The following is a 22,612-nucleotide window of genomic DNA, read 5'->3' as shown; positions in this document are numbered from 1 at the left end:
CATATCTGGTAATTTTGAAGAAGATTTGACAAGATTTCTAGGAGGAGTAGGCTTTCAAAGGTTTTTGATAAAACCGGAAATAGCGGAAAATCTATAAACCGGAAATTGACGCCATGGTGCGCATTGAATTCGGCTTGATCCAGGGAATCCAATGGTACCTCATTTTTTAAAATGGGTCATACGTTTCAAAAGTTGCGTGTGTAAACACAACTCCAACTTTGACCCATTGGTGGCGCTAGAGTGCCAAAGTATGTATATAAAACTGACATGAATTCAAATACCTTACCTCTCTTGTTTTTCTTAACCGGTAACATTCTGCTGTGGTGAATAACAACAAATTAGCCACTGACCTTACCTTTAGCTCGTCCTATATTTGATATTCAGCACTTTCTAGTAGCCTACATATATATTGCAACTGGCTCCCCACATGTCCTTAGTAATAGCTTTCTTGTTGGCGTACTATATTTTCTAACCCGGGCCACTGTCATTCGTGGCGAAGGTATGGTGAAGTACGGGACAAGCCACAGACACGGCTGTTCAGTCTGTCGTCAACGTGGGCGTGACGGCCTTCAACATGGACAACCTGGGCATGAAGGGCATATTGAAGAGCACCGGGAAGACCACCGCCAAGGCTGTGGTCAAAGACCACAACCCGACAACCGAAGAACCGACAAAGAAGGGGTATGGGGAGAAAGGGAAGTAAGGGGTGTAGGCAAAATGTTTTGCTGTGGTCACGTGTTCTGTTTTCTTCTGCAAAATTAGCAGAAAGAGGGTTTTACTTTTAAGGTGTTTTTTAATTATTATTATTAAATACTACATTTAGATATCTGATTGATTAACTGCCTACTTCTTGTATCTTAAAATGTATATATTTTGATATTGTATGTGATTCACAATGTATTTTATCCAAGTATTTCCCAGCCTTAATTACGTGCACTATTAACTTTTAAACCACTCAATTAGATTAGTATTATTCATGCCATTTGTTCATATTGCAAAGATAACCCCAAACTCCATTTAAATACCATGAAGTAAATGTAGGATTAGGCTATGTGTACATTATTGAATACACATACTGATATTTCTGTTTATTGTCCCTTGGTTCAAATAAAAAGGTGAAACCGGTAGAGTATTCATTCCTAATGCGTCATTTAGACCCATGTGCAACGCATATCACATATCTCAACTATTGCTATCGGATAACTTAACAATAAAAAACAATTGTCCCACATTTGTGTCGATTATGTGAGTAAAAGTAGTCCTAATGTATGTAAATTATACTGGGCCATTGCGTCACGGTCACACCTCTTCCTACAGCAAATCGGATACGGCGGTTTCCATGGGATACCAGAGGAACAAACTTTTCATCTAATTAGTGCAACCAGAGCCCGTCTACGGAGAGCCTGTCCACTCCCTATTAATGCACCCCCTGCTAACCCTGACTAGGAAAGTGTTACATGCCTGAAACTTACTGTGCTTACTCATACTACTGCCCTCAGTGTACAGTAAGAATCATTTGATGCTGGGATATACAGAACAGACAATAGAGGGGGGTGCATTTCACGGCAGGCTTGTTGTATTCCTTCTTGCCATGAAATGCACCCCCTGCTAACTCTGACTAGGAAAGTGTCACATGCCTGAAACTTACTGTGGTTACTCATACTAGTGCCCTCAGTGTACAGTAAGAATCATTTGATGCTGGGATATACAGAACAGACAATAGAGGGGGGTGCATTTCACGACAGGCTTGTTGTATTCCTTCTTGCCTTGAAATGCACCCCCTGCTAACTCTGACTAGGAGAGTCACTTGCTGACACTTACTGTGGTTACTCATATTAGTGCCCTCAGTGTGCAATAAGAATCATTTGATGCTGGGATATACAGAACAGACAATAGAGGGGGGTGCATTTCACGACAGGCTTGTTGTATTCCTTCTTGCCATGAAATGCACCCCCTGCTAACTTTGACTAGGAAAGTGTCACATGCCTGAAACTTACTGTGGTTACTCATACTACTGCCCTCAGTGTACAGTAAGAATCATTTGATGCTGGGATATACAGAACAGACAAGAGAGGGGGGTGCATTTCACGACAGGCTTGTTGTATTCCTTCTTGGAATATTCCTTCCATGTATTCCTTCCTGGACGAGCCGGAACTGGAACGATGGCGCGGTCCGTTTCGTGCTCTCGCTTGCCTCACTGCGCCACTGAGCACTTTTCATAGAAATGAATGGGGACGCCATCTTGGAAGAGAAAACAAGCTGTGTCTACTAAATATAAGTCTATGGTCTGAGCCTGACACGGAGCAGACTAGCTCTTTTTTTTTTTTTTTTTTCACAACCTTTATCTTTTTTTATTATTATTGCATAAAGGCAGAAATGCAGTCAATTACAGAGTATACAAACAGACAAGAATGCAAGGGGGTACAGCACAGAACAAATCATACAAAGACCTTATAAAGAGTACAGACAGCTTTCTCATTAAAGGAATACAATATAGTTTGAATGTATAATTCTAATCCTTTGTAAAAGATAAAGAGGTTTTCTATTAGGTAGTTGTATTTGGTAGTGTGGTAGTTGTGAATGTTGGTGTGGTAGTTGTGGCTTCAGGTATACTAGTAGTATTGGTTGGTGTGGTAGTAATAATAATAATAAGACTTTATTCATATAGCACATTTCACACAGGAATTGCAGTTCAAGGTGCTTTACATAAATCAATAATACAAATAATAAAAGTAGTACTATTTGTTGGTGTGGTAGTTGTGTTTGTTGGTGTGGTAGTTGTAGGTGTTGATGTGGTAGTTGTGGCATCAGGGGCCCGTTCTCCGTACGTCGCTTATTACATCCGAGATCAAATGACACATCCAAGATGACATCTTGCTTATCATGATCTGGCTAATTCGGTTCTTTGAACACACTTGTTGTTTATGATTAGTATAGCTGGATTGAGTTATACGTTGGTCTAAAAGGGGGTATGTATCGATAGTAGAAACCTTGATCAGCAACGCTGCTATTGGCTGCTCACATAAGTCTATGGCTGCTCACTGTGGCCAAAATGAGCGCCCAGTTTTTTCCGCAACAGAGCAACAGCTTGCTCGAAGGTTACTCCGAATTTGAAGATTTTATCAGAAAGCCAGGGAACACCTCAGTCTGCAAAATCCAAGAAAGAGGGCTGGCAAAAAGTAGCAGACCAGATTAAATGTAGAGGAGTGACCACGCGTTTTATCGCTTATTACAGTAAGCTAGGCCTGTGGGTTTTTTTTCATACTTTCATTTATCATCTTTAATGTCATATGATGTGGTTTCAACAAATGTATTATGTAAATGACACCCTCACAAAAAAAGATAGGCTATCCTCTCAAAAAGTATAGGCTAGCATACTGTATCGCGCATAGCCTACCTATCAATCACGCAATGAGTTTCATGTTAAATTCTGCTAATTATTCTTGCATCTTCTGCAACAGGTTCCTGTAGTAAAAATGGACAAGACATGTCTGTGACAGACTTCCTGTATCACCTCTGCTTGTAAAGCCTCAATCTAATCGTGTTTACATAAAATAAACCTGCTCCCGAGCAGGTTTAAGCTTACGGACCTGTTGCTATGACAGCAAGTCCAGGATGAGCTTCGAAGAACCGAACAATCCAAGATAATGACAAATCGTCAACAATCAAATCCAGCTAACTGAGTTAGCGACGTACGGAGAACTGGCCCCAGGTATAGTAGTTGTGTTTGTTGTGTAAATTTGTGTCGTAGTTTCGGGGTCTGGTAGTAGTAATTGTTGGTGTGGTAGTTGTATTTGTTGGTGTGGTAGTTGTATTTGTTGGTGTGGTAGTTGTGAATGTTGGTTTGGTCGTTGTAGGTGTGGTAGCTGTAGGTGTTTGTCTGGTAGTTGTAGGTGTTGGTGTGGTAGTTGTTGGTGTTGATGTGGTCGTTGTAGGTATTGGTGTGGTAGGTGTGGATGTGGTAGTTGTAGGTGTTGGTGTGGTAGTTGTGGCATCAGGTATAGTAGTTGTGCGTTGTTAAAATGTGTGTCGTAGTTGTGGGTGTTGGTGTGGTAGTTGTGGGTGTTGGTGTGGTAGTTGTGGGTGTTGGTGTGGTAGTTGTGGGTGTGGTAGTTGTTGGTGTTGATGTGGTAGTTGTAGGTGTTGGTGTGGTACTTGTGGCATCAGGTATAGTAGTTGTGTGTTGTTAAAATGTGTGTCGTAGTTGTGGGTGTTGGTGTGGTAGGTGTTGGTGTGGTAGTTGTGGGTGTTGGTGTGGTAGTTGTAGGTGTTGGTGTGGTATATAGGTTTCCAACGGTGACAATCACACAACGCAGCTCAGAGTGATATTTGGGGCTGTAAAAAGAATATTTAATTAACAAATTTGTTAGATGGTAAATCTTTTCAAATTTGGTACTTAATGATAGATCACGGATTATAAAACAACTGAACTGAGAGAACCACTTGATTTATCAAAATGGAGACTGACCCGACATCTTGTGCCTGGGAGACGAAGCAGATAGGATGGTCCTGTCTGTCATCATCTGCTGGTGTCCATCTTATCCTGAACTGTCCAGGTGCAGTCGTGGTCTTTGTAAAATTCCGCGGACCACTGACCAAAAGCTCAGAAACACAACACGGTCCCATAAGTATTCTTCTACATTTCGGATATGTAGGATCATTCCTAGATAGGAAGACTGTTTGATGTTAAGTACACACTGCCTCCTAGTGGTAAATACATGAGTTAGTGTATTTTCCTCACGTAGAAAGATTGGCCTCTGCCCTGACTGAGATCTCCAGTGTGTTGTTGATAGCGATGTAGAAGTGGGTTCCGTAGGCCGGTGTCGGGGACAGGAACCTGGGGAGATATTCCCCCTCTGCACAGGAGGGCACTTCATCCCCAACTGGAGGACAAGGCAGCCATGAATACCGAGATGTACTTCTGTCTTTCACATGCTACATAGTTGTATACGTTGATAAATGGAACAACCAACCCACACACTCGACGGTTGGACACTTTGCTAATTACCCACACACACACACACACACACACAGGTTATTGTACCCATGTGAGGACCTTGACTCAGACACCACGAAGTGAGGGCCACCCTATCTGGAGGAGCAGGGAGCCTGCAAAAATATATTTTAGCACTAGGTGGCTCTCACGACGCCAGAAGTCACCTCAAAATCACGATACACTCGTAAGAAAAAATATGTGCACAGAACCGCGGGTGTGAGGACCACTGGTTACTACTCTGTTACTAGGTAGATTTTAGATCACTGACTTTTCTTTTGTCCACCACCGGATCGCCATTTTTGGTATATGCCGCTCATATACTGACTATGGCTTTCACTTTAGTTGTCGACAAACCAATTTGCACGAGTTTAAATTAAACGATTTAATGTAAAAGCAGATTGTGGTTTATGGGTTTTAATGGACTTATTTTGATTATGTATTGTAACTACCGAACTATTACAGATGCGTTAGCAATTTTCGCATGAAATTATTTAGGTCACGTACGCACACAAGCACAAAGATTATTTCAACAACGCCGAATGCAAATCTATTTAACTACCTATGTAATTAAGCAGTTTAATACCGTAAAGTCACTCACAAAATAACTGATACCTGCTAAAAAATATATTGACTTACCAATACGGCTGACACATGTTGGCAAACTTCTTTAAGATCTTGAAGCCTTCTAGAGCGGTAACCGCTTTAAAAAAAAAGATCTACAGTATTCATAACTCCTGACGTCAGTTAACACGAGTTAGCTAGCACAAGGAAACTGTTTAATTATTTAGCTTACAGCAATCCTGGCCACGACCAATCAATGAAGTATGAATGAAATCCATAGACTATAAGAATGTTGGCCATATTAGTAAATTAGCGGAGGGGTTGATAACGCAAAAGCATTCATTATAATCTGAATCAGAAACCGGATTATTTCCAAATTGCCTACGTTTTCACATACAATAAATTATATTTGGTGCTGTTGGTGCAGACAAACAGTAGTTATATAAAGATAAAAATTGTTAGTGTATAAATGAGTGGTTCTCAACTGCCTTTTTGTGTGTATGTTGGTGTGTTTCCCAATTACCATTTGCAGTTAATATAAAATGAAACCGATGTCCATTAGTCAAGAGAAATGTTAGATAGAAAAGAGGATACAGGAAATACAGTAGATAAGGAGTTTGGTGTAATACAATATCCTTAAAACACCTGTCTTCATTCAATTAATATGTCACAGATATTAGGTGACTGAGGGAGCAATCAGACAGGCAGTTAGGTAGTCAGACATTCAGGTAATCAACCGAGCTGCTGAGAAGGTGATCGGCTGCAATGTGCCTACCCTCGAGGACCTACACACCTGGTGATAAATCTTGCCTAGGGCGCCAAATGTGCTAGGACCGGCACTGCCTGTGTGGTTCTATGCTGGCCTGTGTGGCTGACTGTCCTGGCCTGTGTGGTTCTGTCCTGTCCTGTGTGGTTCTGTTCTGGCCTGTGTGACTGACTGTCCTGGCCTGTGTGGTTCTGTTCTGGCCTGTGTGGCTGACTGTACTGCCCTGCGTGGTTCTGTACTTGCCTGTGTGGTTCTGTTCTGGCCTGTATGGTTCTGTTCTGGCCTGTGTGGCTGACTGTACTGCCCTGCGTGGTTCTGTTCTGGCCTGTGTGGTTCTGTTCTGGCCTGTGTGGCTGACTGTACTGCCCTGCGTGGTTCTGTTCTGGCCTGTATGGTTCTATGCTGGCCTGTGTGGCTGACTGTCCTGGCCTGTGTGGTTCTGTCCTGTCCTGTGTGGTTCTGTTCTGGCCTGTGTGGCTGACTGTCCTGGCCTGTGTGGTTCTGTCCTGGCCTGTGTGGTTCTGTCCTGTATGGCTGACTGTCCTGGCCTGTGTGGTTCTGTTCTGGCCTGTGTGGTTCTGTTCTGGCCTGCGTGGTTCTGTTCTGGCCTGTGTGGCTGACTGTACTGCCCTGCGTGGTTCTGTTCTGGCCTGTATGGTTCTGTTCTGGCCTGTGTGTCTGACTGTACTGCCCTGCGTGGTTCTGTTCTGGCCTGTGTGGTTCTGTTCTGGCCTGTGTGGTTCTGTTCTGGCCTGTTTGGCTGACTGTACTGCCCTGCGGGGTTTTGTTCTGGCCTGTATGGTTCTGTTCTGGCCTGTGTGGCTGACTGTACTGCCCTGTGTGGTTCTGGCCTGTATGGTTCTGTTCTGGCCTGTGTGGCTGACTGTACTGCCCTGCGGGGTTTTGTTCTGGCCTGTATGGTTCTGTTCTGGCCTGTATGGTTCTGTTCTGGCCTGTGTGGCTGACTACTGCCCTGCGTGGTTCTGTTCTGGCCTGTATGGTTCTGTTCTGGCCTGTGTGGCTGACTACTGCCCTGTGTGGTTCTGTTCTGGCCTGTGTGGTTCTGTTCTGGCCTGTGTGGTTCTGTACTGCCCTGTGTGGTTCTGTTCTGGCCTGTATGGTTCTGTTCTGGCCTGTGTGGCTGACTGTACTGCCCTGTGTGGTTTTGTTCTGGCCTGTGTGGCTAACTGCTGGTGTGGACCTCCATCAAAACAACAATGGATCACTATCTGCTACTCCCAAACCGGGCACACAGGTTTGACCAGGAGAGCACAGGACCACAAGTAACTGACTATTACAATCTTAGTATGTTGCATGGGCTGATTCACTTAACTATAAAGTAATTAAAACAAAATAATTATATATCTTAAAGTGACCAAAACGCGTTTTCCATCAACAATCCTTAAAACAGTTTTCCTCCCTAAATTGCCCTCTCTGATTTGAGTCCTCTGACTTACACACACCACTGACCACCTGTCATAAACATCACTTGGACCAGCTATGCAACTCAGAACCTAGTGGGGGAGGGGTGAGTGAGTTGTGCTGTGCTGGAAGCCAAATCAAATGTATCAAACTGACACTTACCAACCTCTCCTAAGGCCACACAATATGCAGCCTTAGGTCTCCCAACTTTTATGACTGGCACAAATATTTATCTGGTTATGTTAGGAGACTATTCAAAGTGGTTAATTAATCTATACCAAATACATTGCACGCAATTACATCATTGCATAGACTTTGCAATGCAAAGTTTGGCTGAATATCAGATAAAAAGCTTTGTCATAAGTCTGGAAAATCTCACAAACAAGCTAAAAGTAGTATTATATATTTTTTTAATCCTAAATAGAATTTATTTACATATGTAAAAAAATCATAGTAAGCTTGATAAGTCTCTGTCAAAATTTCAGATCGCATTCAGTGAGTGCAGAGCAGTGGGGGAGGGGTATCTGGATAAGCGCGTCGGCTAATTGACTACATGTATCGTTTTCAAACTGCCACTTCACAACCACTCTCCAAAAGCAACACAATATGCAGCCTTATGTCTCCCAACTTTTATGACTGGCATACAACTGTTTATCTGTTTATGTTAGGAGACTATTCAAAGTGGGCAATTAATTAATCCATACCAAATAGATTTCATGCAAGTACATCATTTCATAGACTATGCAACGCAACGTTTGGCTGAATATCAGATTTTAAAAAATCGTCATAAATCTGGAAAATCTTATGAACAAGCTAAAAGTATTATTATTATTTTTTTAAATCCTATATAGATTTTTTTTTTTACATATGTAAAAAAAAAATCAGAGTAAGCTTGATAAGTCTGTCAAGATTTCAGATCGCATTCAGTGAGTGCAGAGCAGTGGGGGAGGGGTATCTGGATAAGGGCGTCTGCTAATTGACTAAATGTATCGTTTTTAAACTGCCACTTCACAACCACTCTCCCAAGGCCACACAATATGCAGCCTTACGTCTCCCAAATTTTATGACTGGCACACAAATGTTTATGTTAGGAGACTATTCAAAGTGTGCAATTAATTAATCTATACCAAATACATTTCATGCAATTACATAATGGCATAGACTATGCAATGCAAAGTTTGGCTGAATATCAGATAAAAATGTACAGTTAAGTCACTATTATCTCATGGACAAGCAAAAATAGCATTATTCAAAACCTTTTCCTTAATATGTACGTATAGAATTCATCAACATATGTAAAACAGAGTGAGCATGATATCTGTCAATAAGTCAGATCGCAAGTGCAGTGCATGGTAGAGGGGGTGGGGGAGGGTCGTGTCGTTTTCAAACTGCCACTCTCCCAACGGCGCTTCGTGCTTCACGGAGAGATTGACAGGCAGAAATTTGGGCAATAGTTGCTGCAAGCATTTTATAATCGATCAAATGGTGTGGGAAAAGTCGAAACTTACAAACAGGGGCAATGCAAATGTGCGCACACGTTGAAATATTTGACCTGATGCACATCATAATGAAACTAAAGCCGAATCCGCACATTTTCGCAAATTTAGACATCTTGGCCAGATGTTTTTTTGTCCAGGAAAAATTGTTTTCAAAAATGTCAAGCCAAAATCGGCATTGATTTTTATAAACTTTATGTTTGGCCTAGATTGTAATAAACATTGAACTAGCAGCCCTTTTACTTTTTTCCCCAAGCTCAAATATAATATGTGAGACATTTAGTAACTGATATACAAGTTAATCCAGGTCTATGTATTGCATTTGGGTTCCCAAATGAAGCAAAAGCAGGTGGCCACATCCTTCCTCTCCCTTGGTCACGTGGTTAAAAAATTCTAGCCAATCAGAAAAATAGCCCTGATTCAGAAACCAATCAAAAAAGGTGTGCAACTCAATGGGAAAATCCGAATGCAACACCAAGCCTGGCCTACAGGGGTGCACTAGAGCATAGAGCCAAAACACAGTTTTTGACGGACTACCACATAGGTGAGGACTTTTGGTGAAATTTGCAGAGATGGATGCCTATGGTCATAGGGGGTCTGTGTAAGAGTTTGAAGCGATTTGGTTGTGAGGACCACCCAAAATGTCCTCACAAAGAAAAATGTCCTCACTTTAAAGGTCTGTTGTCAGGTTTTGACACACACACACACACACACACACACACACACACACACACACACACACACACACACACACACACACACACACACACACACACACACACACACACACACACACACACACACACACACACACACACACACACACACACACACACACACACACACACACACACACACACACACACACACACACACACACACACACACACACACACACACACACACACACACACACACACACACACACACACACACACACACACACACACACACACACACACACACACACACACACACACACACACACACACACACACACACACACACACACACACACACACACACACACACACACACACACACACACACACACACACACACACACACACACACACACACACACACACACACACACACACACACACACACACACACACACACACACACACACACACACACACACACACACACACACACACACACACACACGGAAATCCCTGGGACAATTCACTGGAACTCTTGAGGGTAGAGAGAGAGAATTATTTTTTCAGTAAACCCTTGTATTTGGTTTATAAGATCACAGATTAATACAAATGATTGCAACTTACAGCAGAAGAGGTATGACTGATCTGTGGGGATCGGTTGGCTGTCCTTGTGTCAGACCTCACTCCCAGATCCACCGTAGTTCTTAGTTTCCATGATATATCCCCTTCAACTGTTGTGATCCAGTTACCACCATACAGTCTATAAACATGTATGTTACAGTTGCACAGGCATGGGACTTTACTGAGCAAATACTATGAACATTTACAAATATAAATGCAGTTGTGTAAAGTGTTGTTTCTCAGTTTCATTCAACACTTACTCAAGTGACTTCTTCCCACTGGCACCATTCTCCACTGCTACTGTCCAGGTTATACAGAGCATTGCTGCTAATACTGCCACAATTTCCACTCTGACATGTCCATGTCCATCTGTCAGCCAAGGCTGAATTGGGACACTAGGTTAATGGCCAACTTGAAGTGAATGTCCACCTACCATCATTAAGGAGATGTAAAGTCTAACCCACAATTCTATACTGTAGTTTCTAAGATGGTCGAACTCATGAAAAGTGAAACCCACTTACAGTAAAATCCTAAAAACAGTCTAGTTTGGCTTTCAATCAATTAGAGGGCGATAGATAATAGGGGTGGGAATCATTTGGTACATCAAGATTCGATTAAAATCGATTTGGGGTCACGATTCGAATAAATAAATTAAAATCATTAAAAAAAAGATTTTTAAAATTTGTGAATCGATATGAATCTCTAGAAGACTGAATTGAGATTCAAATGTGAATCGTTTTTTCCCCCCCAGCCCTAATAGATAACATACTGAAAAAGTTGAGTACAGTGTAACTATCCAGCACAGATGAATCATTTATAACATATAACAAATACGACATACTTTTACAACAGTAGCAGGCTCAATGCTGATAATGGGCTTGATTTGTAATCTTACATCTATTCATCAAATAGGCAGTGAAATCCCAGACTGTGCGTGAAATAAATGCCAACCAGTTACCAGTATCTTCCATTCAAAAACATTAGTCTTTATCTTTGCTACTTTGCAGAAGGCAGATATCCACACTCCCCTGTCAGAACTCAGAACACTTTCTACTTTGTGGTCTTACTGTGTAGGATCCGTCTGAGTTGACTCCTTTGGGGTTAAGGGTCATGGTCCCTCCGTTGAAGTTGGAGGCTGAGGATCCAGAGAGCAGCAGTAACAGTGGCAGCAGGATGGTAGAGCCAGACATGGTGCCTACTGTATGTGAGCAGCTTGGACTGCAGCATCTGCTTTTAAACAAAAACGTTTCAGGGAAATACTGAATATGTGATGGGAGAATGAGGAAGGAAAGACACGTTGGAATGGAGATCAACTTGTCTGTGGAACAGGGGGCGACATGGGCAATAAATAATAATTGGAATGGTGACATTCCTGCGATCAGTTTCTATTGCTCATTTGAAAGGCACGTAAATGATAGCCAGTTGAGGTGGCTCGGGCATCTGATAAGGATGCCTCCTGGACGCCTCCCTGGTGAGGTGTTCTGGGCACGTCCCACTGGGAAGAGGCCCCGGTGAAGACCCAGGACACGCTGGAGGGACTATGTCTCTCGGCTGGCCTGGGAACGCCTCGGGGTCCCCCGAGAAGAGCTAGTGGAAGTGCCCGGGGAGAGGGAAGTCTGGGCCTCCCTGCTTAGGTTGCTGCCCCCGCGACCCGACCCCGGAAAAGCGGCAGATGATGGATGGGTAAATGATAGCCTATAATGTCACTGTGTGGGAGTATTCACCTTGTATATACAGTGAATACATGGTTTTACAGATATAGTTTACATTTTTACTGTTTTGTGCAAAATCATTAAGAAATAATATAAAACCAGTCTGTGGCACACCACCAAGGTGAATTGGTTTAGTCTTGACCCTTGGATGACAGTGTTGGGGGATGGGCATGGACGGCATATACTGTATGTGTGGTGTCCTGGGGAAACCCTTCACCTGGTGAAAATTTGACTTTCTGGGTGGTATACATCTTTGGAAACTACAAACTCCCCTGAATACAAATCTGACACATCACTTATTGCAGGGAGTCAGGTGGCTGAGCGGTGAGGGAGTCGGGCTAGTAATGCGAAGGTTGCCAGTTCGATTCCCGATCATGCCAACTGACGTTGTGTCCTTGGGCAAGGCACTTCACCCTACTTGCCTCAGGGGGAATGTCCCTGTACTTACTGTAAGTCGCTCTGGATAAGAGCGTCTGCTAAATGACTAAAATGTAAAATGTAATGTATTGCATCTGTCAAATACTGCTGCACAACCTTCTTCTTTATACTCGTTACAACATCTGCCCTGTTGTGCTCGACTTCATAACAGCCACCACTGATGAAGTGTTGCTCAATGTCCTGCACATCCAAAATGTCAGTGCAAGAGCCTTCACTGTCCAAATAAACTCTTAAAACGGAATTTGGAATGGTCAAGCTGTGCTCCCCCTTGTCAGTGCAAAACACCAACTCTCCACTAAGCTTTGAGACATAACTCCCACCCCTGCGCAGAATCTTGCATTTCTCACATCTATGGTAAGGAACTTTTATATAAAAAGTCAACTGCTGTGTATAACACTTCGGACACTGCCGCTTTGCTTCAATATGAGCCCCTTCGACATCACTGAAGAATTTAGTCACATTCTCACATGCACTTCCCGCTCCATCTTCCTTGGCTACAACTCCACTGATGTCATCCATTTTGTCAATTGCACTAGCTCTCGTGGTAGTCAGAAAGACGGATCCCAAAAACTGCCGTGTCGACAGATTAGTGAACTTATAGGACAAGCCCTCCTGCACAGACGAAATTTGACTGTCCCACAATTTAAGCGGAATGCTTCCTGTGGCATCACCTACTTCACCTCGGCTTGAGAGTTGCGTACAGAAACCATTTCTGTGCCAATCTTCAAGGAGATGACCTTGGCCTCCAACACACCAACCTAAAACATAAAATCATTTAGCAAGCATTCAGTAACCAAACATGCTCGTTTCAGACTTAAAAAATGCACACCCTTAAGCCCTTACACCTGTCACATACAAGAACGAGCATGCCTCAAGTGAAGCATTGCCAAAATAAACCTGCTTACAATGGAAGTGAATAGAAATCCTTCAATGCAATGCCACCCACTGTAGTATGGAGTCCACAACTTTAAATACTCCACTTTCCTATTAACATCTTGTTGGCAATGTCTTTTGGACAATTTGTAGATTTCAAACCTGTAGCTGATAGCCTTTACAAGTAGCGTGGCCCCAACAAAATCTAAATCAACCAAATAGGCCTAGTTACATGCTGTCGCGGGCCCAAAGCCTTCACCTTCACCACATTCATGGGCAGCAGTTCTGCTGGCCTTCTGGATGGGAACGGAACTTCGGTCACCCGTATTTCAGTGTTCCTGTTGCACTGTACATCAAACGCTGCCATGCTATTGAAACCTGGAGAGTATGAGCAAAATCCTAATGATATTTCCGTTGCATCATTCATTACGGCGTTCCCGAACACTCGATTTACAAACACGTTCTATGGGCCATTATAGTGGCATTTGAATTACCCACTTGAACTCAATACATGAAATTCTGTAATGTCACATTTCTCGAAAAGCTCATTGCTAATAAACAAAACCTATGCCTAAAAACGCAGCTTGAAACGGTTGTCGTTATAACAGGTAGGCTACCTCAACTAGCACTCGGCCTACTGAGGAGTCAAGTGTTCCACTTCAATTCATACCATAGGCGTACTCACGGTTCTCTGTACAAATCACCTTAAACCTTGTGAGGACAACTGAGTCTACCTACCTAAAAGGAAATATGCAACTTGAACTGTAAACAAAAGGACAAAACTTACTCAGTGCCTTCTTAAGATTGCACAGCCTGATTGCATGGCCATTTTTGACCGCTTGACTGAACGCGTTGTGCTTCTCCGGCGAAAACACCACAGTATTGTGGTATTCCTCCCTTCCACTCTGAAAAACCCCGTTAAAGTACTTCGTGATTCGAGCGGAAGTTTAAAGTGGAGAGACCGAATGAAGGAATCCTTCGATCTCCTCTGGAGTCGCTTCACCGACCTTCATTCTTTTGCTTGGTTCCATGTTCTGATCGCGTATGCCCTACTGCAACTTCCTAAAGACTGTTCTCCAGCCCTGTTCCTTTTGAGATACCTGCCTGAAGGTTTTGGCTCCAACACTAATTTAGCACACCTGATTCTAATAATTAGCTGGCTGATCAGGGGGCGTGTTCACCAAACATTGTAAGGCTAAAAGTAGTTCCTAACTTGCCGATTTAGGAGAAACTCTTAAAAGTAGTAAGGCTGCGTGTCGGTCTTCATTTTTGGATTCCTACATTTCTGTTCTAAAGTATTTCACAAAGCGTTTTAGCCCCAAAACCTAAACAAATCAAAAATGTCTGCTGCTGGCAATCCGCTTTGGAACGTAAACATTTTAGAAACATTTGGTGATAATGAGCTTTTAAAAATATATCGCCTTAATGATATGATTGTTGTAGAGATAATCATGGATGTAGTCCTTCATAGACACAGCCCAATAACACCTAAGATTAAGGTTTTGACAACTCTAAACCACTTGCCCACATTGTGAAAGTGTTGCTATGCAGCGCAGACAAACTAGGTATAGGCTGGGCAAAAGCTCAGCCAACATATATCCTCTACAAACCCCAACACATTCTGCGTGCAGAGCAAATATTTTGCAAGCCATTTAGTTCGCTAGCTGACACTTTTAGAGTGACTGACTTAACTACCCAAGCCAACAGCTACCTCCAACACACAAATCTAAATAAACCCTACCTCAGCAATACACAATTAAATAATGCTTTTTCAAACAACATAAATCCCCGACGGTATCCTTTTTGTCCTGCAGCAAGGCATGCTGGGAACCAATAGCGTCTCCACTACAATGCTGTAGTGTTCTTTTAGTGTTGCACATACCAAGTACATATGGTTAACGTAACAATGATTTTGTTGTCAAAAAAGTTGTAAATTGTTCGTGTATGCATGTTTAAAAGGTATAAATTGTATTTATTACAAATGTATGAATACAAAATGATGTGACACACTAGGGGACCGAACCTACAACCTTCTGACTTGAATACACGCATCTTATCCGTTACATTTACATTTAGTCATTTAGCAGACGCTCTTATCCAGAGCGACTTACAGTAAGTACAGGGTCATTCCCCCGAGGCAAGTAGGGTGAAGTGCCTTGCCCAAGGACACAACGTCAGTTGGCATGACCGGGAATCGAACTGGCAACCTTCGGATTACAAGCCCGACTCCCTCACCGCTCAGCCAACTGACTCCCTACACCACTGACTTTGCTCTGTCATGTCAGGTTTCCTAAACACATGACCCAAGAAATCCGATGCATCTTATCTACAAAGCTACGGGGTAAACGGTCTTCTCTGTTGCATACGGTTCATTTGGTGTTTCATATAGGCCGTGGGCCGGACCCCGAAATTGTGAATTTCATTGATCCCTGTCAGGGAACTAAGTAATTTGTTTACAGATGGCATGGAAAGATTTGTATAAGTAGTTTACTGATTGTTTCCAACGTGGATATGTGCACATTTGATGAAGATATCGATTTAAACGTTTACATTTTTAAAAGGGCAAATTTGTAGGACTACTAAAACGTCGCCTCAGAAAACGTAAACAAATCCCCCGTCTCCTTGACAACCTGTCACGTCGCCCTGATTAGAACGAAAGCCTGCTATTAAAAATTGTTTTTTTAAATACTTTTTGTCTAACGTTACATGACATGAGCTATAATATACATTGAACACTTACCGTCAGACCTCCGTTGATCACCTGTGGGTTATCTAATGTTACATAGACAACAAAACATCAAAGCGAGACGCGATGACAGCCGGCAACTTATTTGACAATGAAGTGCTGTATACATGTTGCCTCGAAGACAAAAAGCCAAATATACCTATTCTCAAAAGCAAGTTGGGCATCATTTGTTCAGTGTGCCCAGAAATGGGTTAATCTCAACACAGCTGAGAGTTTGATTGCTGAAAAAGCAATAGCGAAATTTTATTTGACGGAGACGTGGCAAGACCAAGATGTGCCAGTTAATGTGGGCTTCCATAGGGAGTGCTACATGCTCTTCACTAATAAAGAGCACATTGCAAGAGCATGTAGGAGAGAAAAGGCAGCCAAAGATACTGAAGGTATGTATAAAAAAACATAAATTCTACCAATTCTCTATTAAGATAATTTTGTATTGGTGCTTCATGTAACGTGTATTGTAGTTGGTTTAAAAATGTTTGTTAAATAAACCTCACACTACCAGTGAATCTTAATTACACAATGTGATTTTTAATAACTGTATATTTTTGAACACTTTGTATCTTACATTTTTTATTGAAAAGCTGGACATTTAACAAGGGCAAAAAGCATCGATTCAATATTAGATTACAGGTTGACAATGAATTGAATACATAAGTCATTGTTGTTTTTTAGGAAAGTAAAAAAAAAAAAGACATTAAATGGTTTTCTTCCCATTCTAAACATTGAGATTACTAGATTAAAAGTAACCACCTTTGATAAACATGCTTTGTCCCCTTTGTTCTGTCCCCTACATATGTAGATACCACTGCATCCAAAGTCCGGGTTTTGCGTTCTGCATCAGATGGCCCAAGCCTCCCAAAAAGAGCTTCCCATCTCTTGCCTGTTGGATGCCTAATATGCAGAAAGAACCAATACATTACTAACAGTCACAGCAGAAAAAGGTCAAAAGAAAAACTTGCTCAGTGTGAAACACTAACTGCCGGTAAGCTACTTGTTGCTGCAGAGGAACGGAGGGATGAAAGTGTACTAATGCACATACGTGGGAGGGATCTTGTAGCTTCAGAGGCCATGTATCATTTGAGCTGCTACAGACATTATACAAGACATCTGGCCAAAATTCCTCAAGAGGGAAATCCAGAAAGCAATCCATATCAGGCAGGCTACACCCATTTCTGCAAGTCAGTGGTGGAAAAGAGGTTGCTGAGAAACCGTGAGGTGTTAAGGCTGTCCTGGCTAAATGGCCTTTTTAAGAAAATAGTTAAGGAAAAAGAAGGTGTTGACATTTCAACTTACAAAGCCTTTTCCTTAAAAGCCAGACTTCAAAAGTCACATCCATTTTTGAGATTTCTGAAATGTTCAATAAATTATTTAGTGTATGTTGATGATTTAACTGCTGATGAAGTAATCCATGACAAAGCTACACAGCCATCATCCTCATCATCAGACCATAGTGAAGATGACACAGAAGATGACACAGAACCAAGTCATGTTGGAGCAGGGCAAGGAACAAAAGACTCAAGCCTTCTCTATCATGCAGCCATGTCACTCAGGGAGATTATTGAGGCCAAGTGCAAAACTACTCCTAAACTGCCATGGCCACCCACAGCGCAAGACCTTCAGATGGACACTGCCTCAAATATTGTACCAAATGAATTATACAATGTCCTGGCTTGGACAACAGGTATGACTACAGAATTTAGAACTGGTGGTTTGTGTGCCAATGTTAGTGTGGAGAACAATCGGAAGATTGTGTCATTGTGTCAAGATATCATGAATCTGGCAATGAGAGGACGCTGGCTCATGCCAAAGCATTCCTCCTTAGCCATGGCTGTACGACATACGACAGGATCAGCTCAGCTTATAGGAATACTGAATGGTCTAGGGCACTGTTCCTCCAACTCACAAGTACTGGAACATGACACCGCTCTAGCAGAGCTGCAATTGCAAAGAGGTGATACATACATCCCACCAAACATTACAGTTCAAGTTCAAGCAACTCTTGTATGGCACAACAACGACTTTGGTGAAGAAACACTATCTGGAAAGGGAACAACACATAACACAAATGGTATTATAATTCAGAGGCCAATTACGTGTGTTGTGTCTACTTCTGAGACAGTATCTCTGCAGAGAACAAGGAAAAGATCTCTTCAACCACCTCACGCCCATATTGACACCTACATTAGAAGAAAGAGGACCGGTCCAAAACCTTTTGGATCAGAAGTTGAACTGGGACACGAGAAATACATGTATACACAGGAATCTGCACGAAGACTGGATGATGCCTACTTTTTCATGAAGACTCAAGAAGTTCATGGCAGCGTTTTACCTGGATGGACTGGTCACAATACACTTCTTCAGAGAGGTGCGATTCCACAGCAGTCTAGCATTGGTTACCTGCCCATCATTGACGCCAGTCCAACGGACCTAGACACAGTACACACCATCCTTACTCGTTCAATAGAAATAGCAGACAAACTGGAGCTGAATGAAATTGTGTTGGTAATGGATCAGGCCATATATGCAAAAGCACAAGAAATTCGTTGGATGAACACCACATTTATGAAACGACTAGTCCTGAGAATGGGGGAATTTCATACAGCCATGGCATACCTGTCCTGTATTGGGAAGCGCTTTGGGGATGCAGGATTTCAAGATGTCATCATTGAAGCTGAAGTTGTTGCTGTAGGATCTATAGAAGGAGTCATAACTGGACATCAGTACAACAGAAGCATCCGTTCTCACAAGTTAATGTGTGAGGCATTTCAAAGACTCCGCTGGCAGGCATGCCAGCGGACATCCTTTCAGAAGACGACCGTGAATCTGCTATGAAGATAGCTGCTGATCTGCAGACAGCCTTCCCCGGTGAAGACTTTGATGTTTTGGTAATTTCTGAGAACTTTTTGACAGTTATGAGAGGGTATGAAAATTGTATCAAAGACAACACCACCAACAAGACATTCCACTTTTGGAGCACATACATATCAATGGTTGAGGACCTTCTCCTCTTCATCAGAGGAACACGCGAGGCAAATTGGAGTCTCCATCTGTCAAGTGTCCATTCCATTTTGCCATGGTTCTTCTCTTATGACAGGATCAACTATGCTCGATATCTATCAACGTACTGGATGGAGATGATAAGTTTAGGGGACACTCATCCAAGCATAAACCACCAGCTCCAATCAGGAGATTTTGTTGCCCAGAGACAGCAGGCCTATGGCTTTGCTTATACTGCATGTGACCAAGTGATTGAGCAGACAGCAAGCCGTGACTCCAAAACAAAAGGTGGACTAACTGGATTTTCACTCAACAAAAGCGCAGTTCATAGATGGACACTCACACAACATGAGCGTGCAGCCATCACTATGGGGTGCAGAGACATGGCTGGACACAACACCACAACAAGGCAAAGAGCGGATCTAGATGATGCACGAAGAAAATGTGACAAGAGGGATGTAAAGAATATCATGTCTACCATTCAAAACATGATGAATCCATTTGATCCTTCCATAGATAGAGAGGTCCTTTACCACATCACATCAGGTCATGTAGTATCAGAGCCCATTTTCACAGATCTGCATGAAGCAAAAGAGAGAGGTGAGAAAGCCTTCTTAGATTTTTGTGAAAAGAGGCTACAAACTGATGAGGCAGGAATCTATGAGCCAATAAGAAAAATGAAGCTAAAGACCTTCAAAGACACTGCAACTAAAGCTGTGACCAAATCAAGAGGCAGAGAGATAGCCCTAAAAGCCGACTGTGATCTGTTCGCCAGACTAATTGTAATTGGAACCTCTAGAACGATTGACATGAGTGAGATGCTTGTATATAGTTTAGGGCCCTTACCTGCATCACTGGCCCATTATGACGGTTCCCTCATGAAAACCGACAAAGCAAAGCTGATGCACTTTCTGGAAGCAGAGGTCAACCCACCGGCGACAGTGGACAACATTCCAGAGGGTTCAACTTGGGTGTGGGATGCTATGGCACTTGTGCAAGTCATGAAACCCCAAGCAACATTTGGGATGTTTGCAGACAGTGCTCTGAGCTTGATTGTCAGTGTGGCTAAAGCAAGCAAGTCCAAGGTAGTGCATTTTGTACCGGACACCTACAAAACCATGAGCATCAAGAATGCAGAACGAGATCTACGTGCTGTAAAGGGCTCTCAAGTAACCAAAATATATTCTGAAGAACAAAGGACACCAAAGCAATGGCTAAAGTTCTTGGCATGTGGTGAAAACAAAGAAAATCTCCTACAGTTTTTCTTTGAGCGATGGTGCAAATCCGGAAATGATCTGATAGATGACCTCACTTTAATCGTTGGACATGGAGGAGAGTGCCATGCTCTAAGAAAAAGACAAAATACAGCTGATCTGCAAGTCTTACCAATGCCAGATCTATTCACAGTACAGGAAGAGGCAGACACCCGACTTCTGCTACACTGTGCACATGCTGCTAATTACAGCAGACATATAGTCATCAGAAGTCCTGACACTGATGTGTTTATTCTGGCCCTTGCTTTTTTACAAAGAAGTTAGGGCTCATCTGTACTTTCACACTGGAAAAGGAGTCAACACTCGCACAGTTGAAGTTGAAAGGATCCATGACCAACTAGGAGAAGAAGTGTGTGATGCGCTGATTGGTCTACATTGCTTCTCTGGCTGTGACACAGTGAGTTCCCTGTATGGGATAGGAAAGGTGAAGACAGTCAAGACACTCCTGTCTAATCGTGAACACTGTGCTACATTCAGAAAAATGGGCACTGCTTTCACTGTACCACCAGAGCTCTATGAGGCAGTGGAAGCATTCACATGCAAGCTCTATGATCAGAAGGGTATAACAGATGTCAACAAGGCAAGGTGGCAAATGTTCAGATCAGGGAAATGTTTGGAGAGAAGTCTTCCTCCAAATAAGGACTCCCTTCACCTTCACATTCAGAGAGCAAACTATCAGGCTGCTATACACAGGTACAGAACCTAGGAACAGAAAAAAAAATAGTACTGTAAGAACAAGCAATACCAAGAATTCCAATGTTACTCAGGGATTGGCAAAAAATGTATTTTGAAATAAGACCAAATATTCAAGCTGTAAAGGTATATGAATAAAAATACAAATTACAGCAACCATGACATGTATCAAAATAAAACATATTTTGTATTTTGAATTTTAAAAATGGTAAAATATGTTTTTTTCAAAGCAACATTTGATCATAATTAACAGCTCTTCACTAGACATGGTTTGGACTTGCCTGAGAAAACCAATGAGAGAGTCATCTTTCACTTGCCATGTGTCTTAAACAAGCAAGTGCAAAGCGCTCAACAGTCTTCCAACTCCCTGTTTTGGGTCAATTATTTTCTGCATTTTTAAAAATTCTTAACACTGTGCTATTTTGATACACAATACATAGCCATTTTTATAAGGCCCATCAAATAAAAAATAAAATAATTATATAATAATTATACTGGAATATATACCAAAATACTATCTATTCCTTTGTTCTACAGGAGAAGTTTAGAAAACATGCCAGACATACCTCCACCAATCCAGCATGGATGGAGGATCGAGGGGGGATGCTTTGCAGTTAATTGGATGACACTTCCACCAGCACCAGCTAGTGTCATGGAGCTTGTACACTGCAAGTGCAAAACACTACAATGTGTGGGGGGACACTGCACGTGCAGAAAGCACCAGCTACCATGCACAGACATGTGTCAATGTGTTAACTGCTCCAATTGTGTCTAAGTACGCAACACGACATTGTGAGCATGCAGATATTGCACTGATAAACGTAATCTGGTTCAAGTTCATTGGGTGTGCTCAAGCCTTCGGCGAGAGCACAACCTTTGTTCTCTCACATATATATTATTGGGTGTGCTCAAGCCTTCGGCGAGATTTAGACACTAAATAAATGTCAAGCTTATTTACGTTTTGGGGGGCATATTTTCAGTTAGCAGATGGGACTGTCTGAATCGCGATTCCATCTTCTACTGCCGGGTAATGTCGTAGAATAATCTTCAAAGGGGGTTCTTTATTAATTAATGAATGCAATGAGTAGGCTACATGCCTGAAAATATCACGAGAAGGGAAAAACTTAAAATGACGTTTAAGTCAGAGATTAGGTCCATTTTTACACCGGTCTGCCAAATTTATTCGTTTTGATTCAACGATGAGGCTGCCTCTTGCAGGGGAAATGAGAAGACATCTATTTCATTCTACACTTCACTCGTATTTTCAGTTGTAAATGAGCAGCAAAAAAAAATGCCTTTAAATCTATTTAATCTTTATAAATAAGTATGCATTTTCATATAAAATATAGAGA

Source organism: Osmerus mordax, chromosome 8, assembly GCF_038355195.1.
Source record: "Osmerus mordax isolate fOsmMor3 chromosome 8, fOsmMor3.pri, whole genome shotgun sequence".
Taxonomy (NCBI): domain Eukaryota; kingdom Metazoa; phylum Chordata; class Actinopteri; order Osmeriformes; family Osmeridae; genus Osmerus; species Osmerus mordax.
This window is presented reverse-complemented; position numbering follows the sequence as displayed.